The sequence below is a fragment of the Aulostomus chinensis genome, chromosome 1 (genome assembly GCF_037954235.1).
Source record: "Aulostomus chinensis isolate RoL2024-O1b breed Wild chromosome 1, RoL_Achi_v1.0, whole genome shotgun sequence".
Lineage (NCBI taxonomy): Eukaryota > Metazoa > Chordata > Actinopteri > Syngnathiformes > Aulostomidae > Aulostomus > Aulostomus chinensis.
This window is the reverse complement of record NC_141320.1, coordinates 5,149,487-5,163,857: the sequence shown is the minus strand read 5'-3', so window position 1 is coordinate 5,163,857 and position 14,371 is coordinate 5,149,487. Positions and strand designations below refer to the sequence as shown.

Genomic DNA, 14,371 nt, shown 5'->3' with positions numbered 1-14,371 from the left:
TCATTTTGAGGTTCGTAGAAACTCTCACTACATCACTGTCGCATCATTTTGAGGATAATAGCAACTCTCACCACATCACTGTAGCATAATTTCCTAGGTTAGTAGCAACTCTCACCACATCACTGTAGCATCATTTCTTAGATAAGTAGCAACTCTCATTACATCACTTTAGCATGATTTTGAAATTACTATCAACTCTCACCACATCACTGTGGCATCATTTCTTAGGTTTGTAGCAACTCTCATTACATCACTGTAGCATCATTTCTTAGGTTAGTAGCAACTCTCACTACATCACTGTAGCATCATTTTGATGTTCGTAGCAACTCTCATTACATCACTGTAGCATCATATTGAGGATAGTAGCAACTCTCACCACATCACTTTGGCATCATTTCTTACGTTTGGAGCAACTCTCATTAGATCACTGTAGCATCATTTTGAGATTAGTAGCAATTCTCACTACATCTACTGTAGCATCATTTTGCGCATCGTAGCAACTCTCACTACATCACTGTAGCATCATTTTGAGATTAGTAGCAACTCTCACTCCATCACTGTCGCATCATTTCTTAGGTTAGTAGCAACTCTCATTACATCACTTCTGCATCATTTCTTAGGGAAGTAGCAACTCTCATTACATCACTGTAGCATCATTTCTGAGTTTAGTAGCAACTCCCATTACATCACTGTAGCATCATTTTGAGGATAGTAGAAACTCTCACTACATCACTTTCAGCATCATTTTGAGGTCATTAGCAACTCTCACGACATCACTGTAGCATCATTTTTAGGTTTTAAGCAACTCTTATTACTTCACTTCATCTCTGTAGCTTCATTATGAGCTTCATAGCAATTATCACATTAGTGTCAGGATCATTTTTAGCTTCGTAGCAACTCTCACTACATCACTGTCGCATCATTTCTTAGGTTAATAGCAACTCCCATTACCTCACTGTAGCATCATTTTGAGGTTCGTAGCAACTCTCACCACATCACTGTAGCATCATTTTAAGGATAGTAGCAACTCTCACCACATCACTGTAGCATCATTTTAAGGATAGTAGCAACTCTCACCACATCACTGTAGCATCATTTTAAGGATAGTAACAACTCTCACCACATCACTGTCAGCATTTTTTTGAGGTAAGTAGCAACTCTCACTACATCACTGTCGCATCATTTTGAGGATAGTAGCAACTCTCACGACATTACTGTACCATCATTTTGAGATTGGGAGCAACTCTCACGACATCACTGTAGCATCATTTGTAGGTTTTAAGCAACTCTCAATACGTCACTGTAGCTTCATTATGAGCTTCATAGCAATTATCACATTAGTGTCAGGATCATTTTTAGCTTCGTAGCAACTCTCACTACATCACTGTCGCATCATTTCTTAGGTTAATAGCATCTCCCATTACCTCACTGAAGCATCATTTTGAGGTTCGTAGCAACTCTCACCACATCACTGTAGCATCATTTTAAGGATAGTAGCAACTCTCACCACATCACTGTCAGCATTTTTTTGAGGTAAGTAGCAACTCTTACGACATCACTGTCGCATCATTTTGAGGATAGTAGCAACTCTCACGACATCACTGGAGCATCATTTTAAGGATCGTAGCAACTCTCACCACATCACTGTCAGCATCATTTTGAGGTAAGTAACAACTCTCATTACATCACTGTAGCATCATTTTGAGATTAGTAGCAACTCTCATTACATCACTGTAGCATCATTTTGAGGTTCGTAGAAACTCTCACGACATCACTGTAGCATCATTTCTTAGGTTAGTAGCAACTAACTACGTCATTGAAGCATCATTTCCTAGTTTTGTAGCAACTCTCATTGCATCACTTTAGCATTATTCTAGATTAGTTGCAACTCTCACCACATCACTGTAGCATCACTTCTTAGGTTCATAGCAACTGTAATTACATCACTGTAGCATCATTTTGAGATTAGTAGCAACTCTCACAATATTACTTTGGCATCATTTTGAGGATAGTAGCAACTCTCACGACATTACTGGAGCCTCATTTTTAGGTTTTTAGCAACTATCACTACATCACTGTGGCATCATTTCTCAGGTTTGTAGCAACTCTCACTACATTACTGGAGCATCATTTCTTAGGTTAGTTGCAACTCTCATTACATCACTGTGGCATCATTTTGAGGTTAGTAGCAAGTCTCACTACATGACTGTAGCATCATTTCTTAGGTTTTTAGCAACTCTCATCACATCACTGTAGCATCATTTTTAGGTTCGTAGCAACTCTCATTGCATCACTTTAGCATTATTCAAGATTAGTAGCAAGTCTCACCACATCACTGAAGCATCATTTTGAGGTTCGTAGCAACTCTCATTGCATCACTTTAGCATTATTCAAGATTAGTAGCAACTCTCACCACATCACTGTAGCATCATTTTGAGGTTCGTAGAATCTCTCACGACATCACTGTCAGCATCATTTTAAGGTTTGTAGCAAGTCTCACTACATCACTGTAGTATCATTTCTTAAGTTCATAGCAACTCTCATAACATCACTTTAGCATCATTTTGAGGTTCTTCGCAACTCTCACTACATCACTGTAAGCATCCTTTTGAGGTTTTTAGCAACTCTCACTACATGACTGTCACCATCATTTTGAGGTTTGTAGCAACTCTCATTCCATCACTTTAGCATCATTTTGAGGATAGTAGCAACTCTCAAGACATCACTGGAGCATCATTTCCTAGGTTAGTAGCAACTCTCACCACATCACTGTAGCATCATTTCTTAGAAAAGTAGCAACTCTCATTACATCACTTTAGCATGATTTTGAAATTACTATCAACTCTCACCACATCACTGTGGCATCATTTCTTAGGTTTGTAGCAACTCTCACTACATCACTGTAGCATCATTTTGAGGTTCGTAGCAACTCTCATTACATCACTGTCGCATCATATTGAGGATAGTAGCAAATCTCACCACATCACTTCAGCATCATTTCTTAGATAAGTAGCAACTCTCATTACATCACTTTACTATGATTTTGAAATTACTATCAACTCTCACCACATCACTGTCGCATCATTTCTTACGTTTGTAGCAACTCTCATTACATCACTGTAGCATCATTTCTTAGATTAGTAGCAATTCTCACGACATCTACTGTAGCATCATTTTGAGATGAGTAGCAACTCTCACTCCATCACTGTCGCATCATTTCTTAGGTTAGTAGCAACTCTCATTACATCACTTCTGCATCATTTCTTAGGGAAGTAGCAACTCTCATTACATCACTGTCGCATCATTTTGAGGATAGTAGCAACTCTCACTACATCACTTTCAGCATCATTTTGAGGTCCCTAGCAACTCTCACGACATCACTGTAAGCATCCTTTTGAGGTTTTTAGCAACTCTCACTACATGACTGTAGCATCATTTTGAGGTTTGTAGCAACTCTCATTCCATCACTTTAGCATCATTTTGAGGATAGTAGCAACTCTCAAGACATCACTGGAGCATCATTTCCTAGGTTAGTAGCAACTCTCAAGACATCACTGGAGCATCATTTCCTAGGTTAGTAGCAACTCTCACCACATCACTGTAGCATCATTTCTTAGATAAGTAGCAACTCTCATTACATCACTTTAGCATGATTTTGAAATTACTATCAACTCTCACCACATCACTGTGGCATCATTTCTTAGGTTTGTAGCAACTCTCATTACATCACTGTAGCATCATTTCTTAGATTAGTAGCAATTCTCACTACATCTACTGTAGCATCATTTTGAGATGAGTAGCAACTCTCACTCCATCACTGTCGCATCATTTCTTAGGTTAGTAGCAACTCTCATTACATCACTTCTGCATCATTTCTTAGGGAAGTAGCAACTCTCATTACATCACTGTAGCATCATTTCTGAGTTAAGTAGCAACTCCCATTACATCACTGTGGCATCATTTTGAGGTTCGTAGCAACTCTCACCATATCACTGTCAGCATCATTTTTAGATTCGGAGCAACTCTCATTACATCTCTGTAGCATCATTTTGAGATTCGGAGCAACTCTCATTACATCACTGTCGCATCATTTTGAGGATAGTAGCAACTCTCACTACATCACTTTCAGCATCATTTTGAGGTCCGTAGCAACTCTCACGACATCACTGTAGCATCATTTTTAGGTTTTAAGCAACTCTCAATACGTCACTGTAGCTTCATTATGAGCTTCATAGCAATTATCACATTAGTGTTAGGATCATTTTTAGCTTCGTAGCAACTCTCACTACATCACTGTCGCATCATTTCTTAGGTTAATAGCAACTCCCATTACCTAACTGTAGCATCATTTTGAGGTTCGTAGCAACTCTCACCACATCACTGTAGCATCATTTTAAGGATAGTAGCAACTCTCACCACATCACTGTAGCATCATTTTAAGGATAGTAACAACTCTCACCACATCACTGTGGCATCATTTTGAGATTGGGAGCAACTCTCACGACATCACTGTAGCATCATTTGTAGGTTTTAAGCAACTCTCAATACGTCACTGTAGCTTCATTATGAGCTTCATAGCAATTATCACATTAGTGTCAGGATCATTTTTAGCTTAGTAGCAACTCTCACTACATCACTGTCGCATCATTTCTTAGGTTAATAGCAACTCCCATTACCTCACTGAAGCATCATTTTGAGGTTCGTAGCAACTCTCACCACATCATGTAGCATCATTTTAAGGATAGTAGCAACTCTCACCACATCACTGTCAGCATTTTTTTGAGGTAAGTAGCAACTCTTACTACATCACTGTCGCATCATTTTGAGGATAGTAGCAACTCTCACGACATTACTGTAGCATCATTTTGAGGTAAGTAACAACTCTCATTACATCACTGTAGCATCATTTTGAGATTAGTAGCAACTCTCATTACATCACTGTAGCATCATTTTGAGGTTCGTAGAAACTCTCACGACATCACTGTAGCATCATTTCTTAGGTTAGTAGCAACTAACTACGTCATTGAAGCATCATTTCTTAGTTTTGTAGCAACTCTCATTGCATCACTTTAGCATTATTCTAGATTAGTTGCAACTCTCACCACATCACTGTAGCATCACTTCTTAGGTTCATAGCAACTGTAATTACATCACTGTAGCATCATTTTGAGATTAGTAGCAACTCTCACAATATTACTTTAGCATCATTTTGAGGATAGTAGCAACTCTCACGACATTACTGGAGCCTCATTTTTAGGTTTTTAGCAACTATCACTACATCACTGTGGCATCATTTCTCAGGTTTGTAGCAACTCTCACTACATTACTGGAGCATCATTTCTTAGGTTAGTTGCAACTCTCATTACATCACTGTGGCATCATTTTGAGGTTAGTAGCAAGTCTCACTACATGACTGTAGCATCATTTCTTAGGTTTTTAGCAACTCTCATCACATCACTGTAGCATCATTTTGAGGTTCGTAGCAACTCTCATTGCATCACTTTAGCATTATTCAAGATTAGTAGCAACTCTCACGACATCACTGTAGCATCATTTCTTAGGTTCATAGCAATTCTCATAACATCACTTTAGCATCATTTTGAGGTTCTTAGCAACTCTCACTACGTTACTGTCAGCATCCTTTTGAGGTTTTTAGCAACTATCACTACATCACTGTGGCATCATTTCTTAGGTTTGTGGCAACTCTCATGACATCACAGGAGCCTCATTTTGAAATAAGTAGCAACTCTCATTACATTACTTTCGCATCATTTTGAGATTAGTAGAAACTCACATTGCATCACTTTAGCATTATTCTAGATTAGTAGCAACTCTCACCACATCACTGTCGCATCATTTTGAGGTTCATAGAATCTCTCACGACATCACTGTCAGCATCATTTTAAGGTTCGTAGGAAGTCTCACTAAATGACTGTCACCATAATTTTGAGGTTAGTAGCAACTCTCACTACATCACTGTAAGCATCTTTTTCAGGTTTTTAGCAACTCTCACTACATTACTGTCAGCATCCTTTTGAGGTTTTTAGCAACTCTCACTGCATGACTGTAGCATCATTTTGAGGTTTGTAGCAACTCTCATTCCATCACTTTAGCATTATTCTAGATTAGTAGCAACTCTCACTTCATCACTTTTAGCATCATTTTGAGGATAGAAGCAACTCTCAAGACATCACTGGAGCATCATTTGTTAGGTTAGTAGCAACTCTCATTACTTCACTGTAGCATCATTTTGAGGTTCGTAGCAACTCCCACGACATCACTGTAGCATCATTTCTTAGGTTAGTAGCCACTAACTATGTCATTGAAGTATCATTTCTTAGTTTTGTACCAACTCTCATTGCATCACTTTAGCATCATTTCTTAGGTTCATAGCAACTGTAATTACATTACTGTGGCATCATTTTGAGGTTCGTAGCAACCCTCACGACATCACTTAAGCATCATTTTGAGATTAGTAGCAACTATCACTACATCACTGTCAGCATAATTTTAAGGTTAGTAGCAACTCTCATTACATTACTGTAGCATCATTTTGAGGTTCGTAGAAACTCTCACAACATCACTCTAAGCATCATTTTGAGGTTAGTAGCAACTCTCACCACATCACTCTAGCATCATTTTGAGGTCGGTAACAACTCTCACCACATCACTGTCGCATCATTTCTTAGGTACATAGCAACTCTCACAAGATCACTTTCGCATCATTTTGAGGATCGTAGCAACTCTCACTACATCACTTTCAGCATCATTTTGAGAATAGTAGCAAGTCTCAAGACATTACTGGAGCCTCATTTTTAGGTTTTTAGCAACTATCATTACATCACTCTGGCATCATTTCTTAGGTTTGTGGCAACTCTCATGACATCACTGTCAGCATCATTTTCAGGTTTTTAGCAACTCTCACCACATCACTTCTGCATCATTTCTTAGGGAAGTAGCAACTCTCATTACATCACTGTGGCATCATTTTCAGGTTTTTAGCAACTCTCACTACATCACGTTAGCATCATTTCTTAGGTTTGTAACAACTCTCATTGCATCACTTTAGCATTATTCTAGATTAGTAGCAACTCTCACGACATGACTGGAGCCTCATTTTTAGGTTTTTAGGAACTATCACTACATCACTGTGGCATCATTTCTTAGGTTTGTAGCAACTCTCATTACATCACTGTCAGCATCATTTTAAGGTTAGCAGCAAGTCTCACTAGATGACTATCACCATCATTTTGAGGTTAGTAGCAACTCTCACTACATCACTGCAGGATCATTTCTTAGGTTAGTGGCAACTCTCATTACATCACTGTAGCATCATTTTGAGATCGGTAGCAACTTTCACCACATCACTGTGGTATCATTTCTTAGTATAGTAGCAACTCTAATTACATCACTGTAGCATCATTTCTTAGGTTTGTGGCAACTCTCACTACATCACTGCAGCATCATTTTGAGGTTCGTAGAAACTCTCACGACATTACTGGAGCCTCATTTTTAGGTTTTTAGCAACTCTCACTACATCACTGTGGCATCATTTCTTAGGTTAGTAGCAACTCTCATTACATCACTGTCAGCATCATTTTGAGGTTTTTAGCAACTCCCATTACATTACAGTCAGCATCCTTTTGAGGTTTTTAGCAACTCTCCATACATCACTGTGGCATCATTTCTTAGGTTCGTAGCAACTCTCATTACATCACTGTCAGTATAATTTTAAGGTTAGTAGCAACTCTCATTGCATGACTGTAGCATCATTTTGAGATTAGTAGCAACACTCACTATATTACTTTAGCATCATTTTGAGGATACTAGCAACTCTCACGACATCACTGTCAGCATCATTTCTTAGGTTAGTAGCAACTCTCATTACATCACTATGGCATCATTTCTTAGGTTTGTAGCAACTAACTACATCACTGTAAGCATCATTTTTAGGTTAGTAGCAACTCTCACCACATCACTTTAGCATCATTTTGAGGTCGGTAACAACTCTCACGACATCAATGTTAGCATCATTTTGAGGATTTTCGCAACTCACACTACATTACTGTCCGCATCATTTCTTAGGTTCATAGCAACTCTCACGACATCGTTTAAGCATCATTTTGAGATTAGTAGCAACTCTCACTACATCACTGTGGCATCATTTCTTAGGTTTGTGGCAACTCTCACTACATCACTGTAGCATCATTTTTAGGTTCGTAGCAACTCTCACGACATCACTGTCAGCATCATTTTAAGGTTAGTAGTAACTCTCACTACATTAGTGGAGCATCATTTCTTAGGTTTGTGGCAACTCTCACTACATCACTGCAGCATCATTTTGAGGTTCGTAGAAACTCTCACATTACTGGAGCCTCATTTTTAGGTTTTTAGCAACTCTCACTACATCACTGTGGCATCATTTCTTAGGTTAGTAGCAACTCTCATTACATCACTGTCAGCATCATTTTGAGGTTTTTAGCAACTCCCATTACATTACTGTCAGCATCCTTTTGAGGTTTTTAGCAACTCTCCATACATCACTGTAGCATCATTTCCTAGGTTAGTAGAAACTCTCACTACATCACTGTGGCATCATTTTGAGGATATTAGCAACTCTCACCACATCACTGTAGCATCATTTCTTAGGTTAGTAGCAACTCTCATTACATCACTGTCAGCATCATTTTGAGGATTTTAGCAACCCTCACTACATTACTTTAGCATTATTCTAGATTAGTAGGAACTCTCATTACATCACTGTAGCATCATATCTGAGGTTCGTAGCTTCTGTCACTACATCACTTTCAGCATCATTTTGAGATTAGTAACAACTTTCACTGTATTACTTTAGCATCATTTTGAGGATAGTAGCAATTCTTATTACATCACGATAGCATCATTTTGAGGTAAGCAGAAACTCTATGCGACAAGGTGAGCCTTGAAAACGGCATCGGTCGAGCTTCCCGGGCTTGGGATATCCGATATCCGACATCCGGCATCGTTGTGAGAAACAAAGGGGGCTGCGCACGTGGCAGATTGGCACAAGGTAGGAAAGATCAGGCGCTGTGTCAGCCTCCCTGCCTGTCAGTCAGAAGGCTGTGTCCCTGAAGCTCATGTCTGTTCCTAAGCTCAGCAAGTCATACTTACCTGGCAGGGGAGATACCATGATCAGCAAGGTGGTTCTCCCCGGGTGAGGCTCAGCCATTGCACTGGGGCTGTGCTGACCCTGGTGAATTCCCCAAATGTGGGAATCTCAACTGCATAATTTCTGACAGTGGGGGACTACATCCGTGCTCTCCCCTGTGATCATGTGAAAAAACAAAAGAAAGAAAGAAAGAAAGAAAGGCAGATGGTCTCCTCTTGTGCTGGCCAGCCTGAGGAGACCGCGGAGGACGTAGCCTTGATGAGCTCCCAGTATCTCTCACACCTTCCAGCCCTAAATGAAGAGGGCAGGGTTTCTGCCACATTTAGTTGAAGGTCATGGTATCTGACAAGCCCTGGGCTCAGGACAATACATCCACGGCTCGTCTTCGCAGTAAGTGGAAGGATACCAGAGAATTCATGCGTGGGAGGAGATCAACTTGGAAAACTCGGACTCTCAACTCTTACTACATGACTGTCAGCATCACTTTGAGGTTATTTGAAACTTTCACTACATTACAGTTCAAATCATTTTGAGTTATTCGCAATTCTTACTGCATCACTGTCGCATCATTTTGAGATCATTTGCAGTTCTTCTTACATCACTGTAGCATTATTTTGAGGTTAGTAGCAACTCTTACTACATGACCGTAAGCAAAAACATTTCCTACCGGAGAGCAGAATCGTGGCGTCAGACGAGGCAGGAGGAGGAAGCCCGCAGCCCAGACTACACAAACGATGGCCGGGAGAGGATAATCAGAACACCACAGATCATCGGCAGCTTGATATGAAAGGCAGACAACTACGCGTCTTACCCACAGAAAGCGCACCACGCACACACCGGCCCAAGGGAGACAGCCCAGCTCCCGGTAACACCACACCGCTGGACGGAGCAAAACTGGAGTAAACAGGGGGCCCATGACACTGAATAATGGAGCAGAGCAAGCATGCATACCTTTGTTTGTAACCGATCTGCTGACCAGCGAGACGCCACCACGCACGGCTGTAGGCTCCGTAAAGGAGGGAGAGGAAGTGGAAAGGACAGAGAAGGGTCGGACCAGGTCTACTTCTAGGTGACCACTCACTATCGTCTGCCACACTGCCCCTCACGGTGGGGAGTGTAGCGCTATCCTGCCACAGTACATTTGTTTCATTCTTTTGCTCTTGCACTTTAATTAAAATGGACTTGACTTGAGAATGTTTTGTTTCAAAATATAGATGAATTCCCAGATTTATAGGTAGCATGAGTATGAAGTTGCACTTGCACCCGGTGGGAAAATGTCCTCTGCATTTGACTCTAACTATGTAGGAGCAGTGGTAGCAGTGTCAGCCTGGGGGCTTGGTCAAGATCAATGACAGGAGTAGCAGACAGGTAATATCCATAGCATGCTTGTTGTTTTAGAGGAGTAAGGGTACACTGTTGGTCTCTCACCTGATGCGCTGTCATCAGCACAAATGATCTGTTCCTAAACATCAAAATCTACCATCCCCCCTGATTGTTTTTTACAACTGGAGTACTGGTTAACACTTTAGAAAGCCTTCATTCAGAGCTGTGAAGAACCTTGAACCTGATATCCCAGACATCAAAGTGGGCCACTAACTGGCCAGATGAAGCTATGCTAGGCTGCTGTATTCTGAAGAGCTAAAGTAGCAGCTTCTGAGAGGGATGCTAACCTGGATGTGTTAATCTCCTACTTTCATATCAGCCCCCAACTTGGAGCTCTGACAGCCTCCAGCTTGTTGTTCCTGTTTCTGCTTCAGTCAACAGGGAACTCCAACCTGCAGTAGAATCTTCAACAATGGAATAGAAAAGTGAGGAAGAAAAACTAGAATAAACTTACAAAGCTGAGAAATGTTCATGAAGAAGAAAGGCACACGTTATGATTGAGGCCAGAAACTAAAACTCCACACCAAATGTACTTTGACTTGTAGGATAATGAACTTGAATGTGTTAAAAAAGCAGATCAATGAATCCACTACCACACAACAAGATGATGACCCCCTACCACAAGATGGCGTCACAGATCCTGACGCTCTGAGCAGGAAACACAGAGCAAAACATTACAACAAAGCTCCTTTTGTTCCCTACAGGAAAAACTGTGGCTCTGATGAGAAGAAGGATCCCAGCGTCCTCTGAGGATCCATGGCCGCACCATTGGGTAGAAGGACGATGGGGTCGGCACCAGGAGGAACCCTGGTGTCTCCGATGCAGGGAAGATGGAGCAGTGAAGAGGCCACATTGTGGCGTCCTAAAGAGGACATTTGGTGGAGCCTGAGACAGCAAACATCACGCCCCCTTCATCAGAAGAACCACAGCACCAGAAGAAAGAATCCTGGCAGTGACGACAGGGAGGATCAGGGTGACCTCCTCACCTCCACCTTTGAACCTTCAAATGAACTTTAAAAAGCTTTAGAGTGGAGAAGGTTTTTAAAACCTTTTATTGTTTTTTCCTTTCATTCTCATTTGTGCGATTGTCTGATTTATTAGAAATAAACACTGTCTGCTGGGTTTCCATCGACTGTGATTCTCTTTTTGCATGCAAGTTGAAAGTTATGCCAATAAAAACCACAAGTATTTGAAGTCCAAAGGAAGAACCCCCAAAGTCAGGACCCTGAGATCAAAGTGAGCGCTCTGATCTCAGAGGTCTGGGATATTTCCCATCCCATGGCCCTTCAAATAAGAGCCCTGTGTCTCTGTCTCAAAGTTTTCAACCGTATTTGTTTGTTAAATTAAAACCAGACGACCACTGTGGTCCTTTTTTACACGGTAAGTAAAGCACAGATGCCCTGGTGGACCTGTTGGCACCCTGGACTTTGAATCCAGTGACCTGAGTCCAAGTCTCAGTTCCAGCAGGTTTCCTGCAGCCTTCAGCAGAGCTGCCATGTTTCTCTGTAGAGAACTAAGTGATGCTCTCAGCAGGTTGAGGGCACCACCAACAAGTGAGGGATGAACCTCTGACTTCCTTCTTGTCAAACAGGAAACTCCTAATACGTCATTTGAGTAAAGTACCTCATATTCCTGACATCCAAGTAGTAGTGAAGTGGAGGAAGAAGGGAGGAGATCTCCAACAGGATCCTTCTTCCCTCTGTCCTCCTTGATCTCATGGATCACCACAGTCAAGGGGAGACCCAAGCTCCCGGATGGATCTGGCACTCAGGAACTGCTGAGTTTTCCAGTGGACTTTGTTCCATCCATGGTTCAGGAACAGGACTCCTCCTGGTTAACCTGGTATCTTTCCACCCAACTGTGGGTTCTTGGAGAATTTTTCATGTCATGTCAAGAAATCAGGCTGGTGGGTTTTTCAATGAGAGAAATTCTGGTAACTTAATTAAGTGGCATGTTTGTTGAAGCAGTAATTAACTGATAAATTAAGGAAGGCCTGGCCAGTCTTTGCTCCCAGGTCATACGATGGAGTTAGAAAGTCCTGAATCAATCTGGAGTTCCATGATTTCCTTGTGGTTCTTGTTCCTTTTGCCAATGTAGTCTGGAACAAGAGCAAGATGAACCTCCACATAGCAACAGGTTGATTGCAGGTAATGTCAAGTTGTATTTAGAGGAACCTCCTCCTTGTGTTTGGTTCCAGGGTGGAAGGGTGAGCCCTCTGGACTCTGGATCCAGTGATCAGAGTTCAAGTCTCAGAAGGACCTTCCTGTCTGGAATGTGTCCCATGTAACAAACTGATCAAGAGATGTTACGTGGTTCAAATGTTCTGGTTCATTTCTTACTGCCATGAACTCAGACTGTGTGTTTAATGTTAACAATAAATGTAACAACTAAGGAGCCAGTAGCTCCTGTGGAAAAAAATTCTACTTTGTCAGTGAATTAATTCATTTGATATTGAAGTCTGCAACTGTCAGTTTCTGTCAGGATGGCCGAGCGGTCTAAGGTGCTGCGTTCAGGTCGCAGTCTCTCCTGGAGGCGTGGGTTCGAATCCCACTTCTGACAAAGGACATTTTCTCCACATTCCTATGCATCCACAGTGGTAAATTCCAAACCCAGTTGAAGCTGCTCTCCACTGATGGGAGTGAGTGGTTGAACTGGCAGCAGAGGAGGCAAAGGAGCTTCCCTGTGATGTCCCAACATCGCCTGGTTTCCTCCAACATGGAGCAGCCACCAAACTCTAACTTCAATGTTGGATCAAAGTCTGCTGAAGGAATGTGTTTTCTTTCAATTCACATTTTGTCCATTAACTTCATAATCAGAGACTCCATCTCATCACATGACTAAAGTCTGGGTTCTGTCGTGGTGGTAAAATATCCTTCCATGCCCCTCACTAGTTTGCACACAGAAAAGCATATTTTACTGGTTTCAGATCTCTTAGCTTGTTCTCTCTCTTAAACCTGCTGAGGCAGCTTTCATTGTGTGATTGATTTTAAAATATAAATGTGGAACAGAACCATTGGAATCAGATGTCAGGACATTTGAAGGAATGTCAATCTCCTTTTGAAATGTTGCAGTGTGCAGCTGAGGCTCTCTGGCAGTGGCACCAGGAGCCCCAATGGCAGAACCTGGACCCTCCTGGAGGAGAACCACAGGTGAGGGCCTTCTTGGCTCCAGATTGATGGAAATCAAGTGTCTGAGGCTGTTAGCAGCCATTAAGTTGATCTGGTTGGCACTGGTATTTGTTCTTGCTGCAGCTCAGGAGTGATTCAGGAGAAGAGTTTCAGAACAGCCCAGGTTGGGGACTGGAATTTTAAAATGTCCCCTGGAACCAAACAACCTTGGAGGGTAAAACCTCCAATCATAGCCACTCAGATGCAGCAGCAGAAGAAGCTGTCATCCACCCTGACAGTCAGAGCATCAAGTCAAGAAAACATCACCATCTTGTAGTTCCAAACCTCCACCTGTCAGATTCAGCTACTTCTGATTGTGGGACTTTAAACTTGAACACAATGGAATTTGGACAAGGAGTTTTCCTTCCAGTCCAAACATCATCGTCCAGCCTCCAACCAGAGGTCCATTAGTTATCATGGAGCCACAGGTGGAGTCTGGATTCTTTTCTGGAATGAGACGGCAATGAGAGTCCTGCCAAGTGACATCACTGACATGACTGGATGACTTCAGTCACATGACTGGATGACTTCAGTCACGTGACTGGATGACAGTGTAGATGCCAATGTAGAGGTTGGGGAAATCGTCTCTGAGAATCCAGCTTGAACCCACAGCCTCCTTGTTTTCCAAAAACCCAAACAGCGACCATCAGTCTCCCTCCAATCCTGTTCTTGG

At 41.6% G+C, this 14,371-nt stretch overlaps 1 protein-coding gene and 2 non-coding genes across 3 annotated transcripts in view; 2 read left to right on the top strand and 1 right to left on the bottom strand.

Annotated features, from left to right (window-relative positions):
- Nucleotides 1–14,371, bottom strand: part of LOC147270114 (uncharacterized) — a 64,429-nt gene that overhangs the window by 7,047 nt on the left and 43,011 nt on the right. The gene's annotated exons all lie outside the window — the stretch shown is intronic.
- On the top strand, nucleotides 9,143–9,306 carry LOC147270118 (U1 spliceosomal RNA). The gene has a single exon (XR_015116973.1). It is a non-coding gene; the product is annotated as a U1 spliceosomal RNA (small nuclear RNA).
- On the top strand, nucleotides 13,008–13,090 carry trnal-cag (transfer RNA leucine (anticodon CAG)). The gene has a single exon. It is a non-coding gene; the product is annotated as a tRNA-Leu (tRNA).